General features: G+C 41.8%; 1 long non-coding RNA gene across 2 annotated transcripts; it reads right to left on the bottom strand.

The window, feature by feature from the left end:
- Positions 1–869: 869 nt before the first annotated feature.
- On the bottom strand, positions 870–4,618 carry LOC124692600. 2 transcript variants are annotated; one of them, XR_006999597.1, is made up of 4 exons: positions 4,546–4,615; positions 2,613–3,152; positions 1,452–1,778; positions 870–1,238 (listed from the first exon to the last, which is right to left on the bottom strand). It is a non-coding gene; the product is annotated as an uncharacterized LOC124692600 (long non-coding RNA). The 2 variants fall into 2 exon arrangements; XR_006999596.1 differs by having other exon boundaries at positions 2,613–4,618.
- Positions 4,619–5,093: the final 475 nt, after the last annotated feature.

Raw genomic sequence — 5,093 nt, 5'->3', positions numbered from 1 at the left:
ACCCCCTATACTTGTGGGTCATCAGTAGGTCAAGTGGCGGCACGAGGGCCCCACACACCAGGGCCGCTAGGCCAGGGGCCAGGCCGCGCCGCCCTGTTGTGTCGGCGCCTCGTGGCCCCACTTCGTACCTCCCTCGGTCTTCTGGAAGCTTCGTGTAAAAATAGGCCCCTGGGCGTTGATTTCGTCCAATTCCGAGAATATTTCCTTACAAGGATTTCTGAAACCAAAAACAGCAGAAAAACAGCAACTGGCACTTCGGCATCTTGTTAATAGGTTCACTACAAGAAATATACTAACTCACGACCCTCCATATTGGTCACTGAATGGTCATTGTGCGTAATTTGTGACCACGTCATGACCAAAAACTGTTGGTCGGCAGTTGAGCGTCACTGACGGCTCACAACGACCTTTATTTTGTATTGGTCGTAGAGAACTATGACTAAAATAGATGGTCGTGAACACTACGACCAAAATTTTGGTCGTGGGCAATCTGGTATGTCCACGTCAGATCCTACTTGGCAAATCCTATGTGGCAAATATGTGACCAAACCAAATGGTCGTGGATCAGAATCAACCCAGCCCAGTTCCAACGTCCACATGGGCCAGATCAAATATTTCAGCCCATTTATATTTTTTCCTATCAATTTAATCCTATCAATTTTTGTGAGTTACATGGGCCAAGCCCAACATTCCAGACTTTTTATCCTTTTGGGCCGTAGCTCAACAATTTCAGATTTTCTCGTTTTTAAATAATTGGCCCACTCATCAGATGGGTCCCAATTGTCAATTTCCAAAAGTGGGTCACATTTGTCAGGTTCATGTTCTTCAGCTTTCAGCTACCAATATAAAAATATTTAAACTTGATCAGATAGAAAACGCACATAATACTTCAAATAACAGCTACAAAACCACACATGATGCTTCAAATAACAGCAAGACAAGTTTCACGTTACATCATATAATATAAATACTAATATTGTTTTTGCTGAGCAGGATTTCACGTGTCATATCTTGCGGCTGAGTGCAAGCCCAAAGATGGGCAGAATGATGCAGCTGGGCAGCCCTTCTCTGATGTTGCTCGCAGAAGATAGTAGCACGTCCATTGTCCTGTATTTATCTCCCCTCCCAATAACCAACGCCTCTTCGGAATCTGGTCCTGTATTCATCACTAGTTCGGTGTTCAACTTCATCTTGATGGCATTCTACATGATGCCAAATTTGGGCAGCATCATTGTCACCTGCAAAATAATCTTCATCATTATATTGTATAGAGAAAATATATGCAATTCATCTTGAATGGAAAATGACAGTTTCAACAACCGCAGATCTAAAAAATGGAGTTATGAATTCTGTTGACACTCATGTCAGATCAAGACAGAAAGTAGTGGAAACGAATACTTGACCCACGAAATAGACAATAAAACAGGATGTTAATTGCATACAACACATACCATTTGAGCAATTCACCTCTGACCTCATGTCCTGCAACTCATTGACCATGTCCAAAACTCTGTAAGCGGCAACACTGGACAACTGCAGCCAAAGGGACGCCCAAGACCCACATGTAGGCTTCCTCCAGCACAAGCTATAGGACCTCAAGCAATTCACCATTTCCCGGAGACCATCGGCTGCTTTGGATCTGAGCTTTGCGCATGCTCTCTCAACAATGGTTCAGTAATGGCTATGCAACACTCATTAGACAACAATAGACAGGACTAGGCCGTGCCATTTGGTACACTCAGCTAACAAAATAACAGTATGAACAGTCCACTGTCGCCCTGTTACATGAAGCAGCGGAGAAAAATCAGAAAAAACTGAAGACAATATATTATGAACAGACCATTCAGAATAGTGAATGCAGCTTTTATTATATTAACACCCAGCAACCTTGTGAGCCAGAGTGTTGAATGCAGTTATTTGACTTAAATACTTAATAGTGAGCAAACTAAAACCAAAGAAATGAATCAACACGAGGTCTACTATACAAAGTTTTGAGACCATATTACACAGGTGTCAAACCTTCCAGTAGTTTCATAGGAGACATAGGATTACATCAGTACACACATTCCAACCTTTTAAAATACCACTAGGCACTGAATGACGAGGAGAAACTATTAAACTTAACACTGTTGTCAATAAGTTCTAAAGGGAAATGATGAGGAGAAAGTATTAACCATCATGGCATGTTTGCATATCCAAATGGGAAATGACGAATAACTTGTAATGGCTAAAGATGACAGGCTTTCTCAAAAAAGGAGCACTGTAAATGTTATTTATTCGAAGCAGAATGGTGCTTATATCAATACATTGTATAAATTTATGCCCATATAAATAGACAAACAAATTCACAGGGCATGTGTGAAATGGATATGGCCAAAATTTTATGCTGATAAATTACCAATGCAGTGTATACGGCATACATTTCTTGCTAACGATGAGCATATAAAATGCAGTTAAGTGATCCCATATGGTTCATTGAGCACACATTAAGAGCTACGATGACATTTTAACTAGCATATGATTGATACTATGATAACCTGTCTCTCGGTTGGTGGTGTAAGGGCTATTCTATGTTAAAGAGAAGTTTTAACAACCAAAAGTAATCCCAGAACCTTCAACCATCTTCACAAAAGAAAAATACAGAGCAGCTGGCCTCATTATTACTACCTTGATGAAACCTAGATCAATGCAACAAGACGACATCTATTAGCATCAGAATAGGCAAAATAATTTATCAAAACTTCTCTTGAACATAATTCATCCTCATATATAATTAAGTATCTCAAAAAGGCAGTTGTATAAAACAATACCAAGCAAATGATGCATTCAAACTGAATATTACTAGGATTTAGGAGTGCTGACTCATGACCAGAATACAATCAGGATTTTTCATGCTATATCTTTAGCATTCACAGGAACATTCATTTTAAACATCTAAAACTGCAGCTAGATCTGTAGTTTATTACAACCTTGGCTTATCAGGCATACAAATTTAAAAATCATGATAACATGATCATCCTAACTTGACAAATGGATACTGAACATACCCAGTCAGCAGATAAATAGCTAGACCTAGTAAATACACCTGAGCTGTGAGCCACAATAGTGAACAGTAGATCTATGGTCAGGTCTTCATGATCCCGATTCCCGAGCTGTAGCACAACTTGTCAAGAAACAAATGATGTTAGCGAGCGAGTCAGATACTGCAACTGGGGATATACAAATACAGATGGACTGGTGTGTTCAGCTCAGTCACTATTATTACGGCTGACCAAGGCCAAGCATATAAACTATCCGTCGTGAAACTAGGTGCTACACCATGCACAAAAATCAACTATATGAGCAGCAAAACAATCAAAGTAGATAAATAATTAGTTAGTACTTGCAGAATCTGGTGTAGTTATGGCATCCAATTTGTCCATTCCATCAAGAATGCAGTACAAAATTATGCACTTCACGTAATTATGTGGACACAGTTAAGTGATACCAAGCAATCAGATCACGCATCAAGGATAAGAGTAGCCGCACATAGTAAATCTTGAAATAAGGACACTACTTGCACTGTACAGAAAAGAAGACAATCATGTATAGTAAATCTTGAATTGACATTTGATCATGTGATTGATATTTGATGTGATGGTAATAATTAATAACCCACAAGTAAATTGTCCTTTAGCCTCCAACCAGACTGGTTAAAAATTGCAAGATAATTAGCAAGCTACATGGTGTGAAATACACAGGGAGCATCATAATTAAGTTGGGATGCAGATTATAAACAAAGCCTTGGAGGTTTTAAAAAGTTTGAAACGATGCACATCCATACTGCAATCCATAGGAATTTACTGATTATCAGACCCGGAAAATAAATTATTATCAAACAACTATGCAACTTATCCCACTTTACAGAGGTAAGAAAAGTACTCCAGAATTAAATAAGCAACAATATTCTATCTGGACTTTAGATAATGGCATAATTTTATTTGCCTTCACATGAGTAAATGCATGAACTGAAGACCACATAAGTAAATACATGAGACAGCAAGGGAAATAACATAAAGGGTATTTTCTAAAGTCAGTAACTAGCAGTATTTATTCTACCAAACTTAAGTCAGTAGCTACTACCAGCATAGTTAAATGTAAATCCTGCTACTACCAGCATAGCATAATCCTAACCAATGGGTTATTAAATTGATCAATCAGTCAGTATTCCAGTATTAGGATTATACAGTGATATTGTCGCAGCAATGCTTGTTCCTAACCAGGGAGCCTCTTGATCCAATAACCACTGATAGATACACCAAATACAGGAGCAACAAAAGAACTTGAAAATTCAATATACACCACGGATATGGAGCAAATTAATGTGAGAGTTGCTGCACATTTTTAGAGCAAAATGAGACTATTCGTTTCCTATGCATCCACTGCCTATGCACATAGCGATTTCCATTATACATGCACGATTCCGGTACTACTACATCACAAAAATGAAAGAACAAATTCCAGGAAATATACTTCTAGGAGGACTGGAGGAGTAGAGACCATCACCGGGAGCATGAGATTGGTGAGGTGCGCTCCAGCAGCATGTCGTGGTCGTGAACGCCGCCGGCAGCACGACAGCACCTCGCCGTGCCTCGGCCTGCCCCAGGACGCCAACGAGGGTAACCCTTGGCGAGTCGACCTTGTGGTGCAGGGAAGAGGACGCCAGCGTCGATCTACTGCGGGGGCTCGTTCAGAAGGGGATGGTGGAAGCCGGCCATGATGGGGAACGAGGAGGAGGAGGGGTCGCCAGCGCTGGAGCAGTCCGTGGCGCCTGGACGCGGTTGACCACGTGCTGCAGTCCCTCAAGTTGCCCGCGTCGGTGAAGGCCGGGACTTGCTGTCCGGCTGCATCTGGCCCGCGCGGTGCAGCCGATCACCGAGCCGGGACACCACCGCGTGATGCCGGGGCGCCGCCGTCACCATGGTCCTCCTGTAGATCTTCCCAGATCCCGTGCTAGGGTTTGCGTTGGGGCGGACGATTTGGAGGTTCGATAGGGTGGAATAGAGAGAGGGGAGGAGAGGATTCAGGGGCGGGTCAGCGTGGCAAGGCGTCAC

Source organism: Lolium rigidum, chromosome 2 (genome assembly GCF_022539505.1).
Source record: "Lolium rigidum isolate FL_2022 chromosome 2, APGP_CSIRO_Lrig_0.1, whole genome shotgun sequence".
NCBI classification, from domain to species: Eukaryota; Viridiplantae; Streptophyta; class Magnoliopsida; order Poales; family Poaceae; genus Lolium; species Lolium rigidum.
This window is presented reverse-complemented; position numbering and strand designations above follow the sequence as displayed.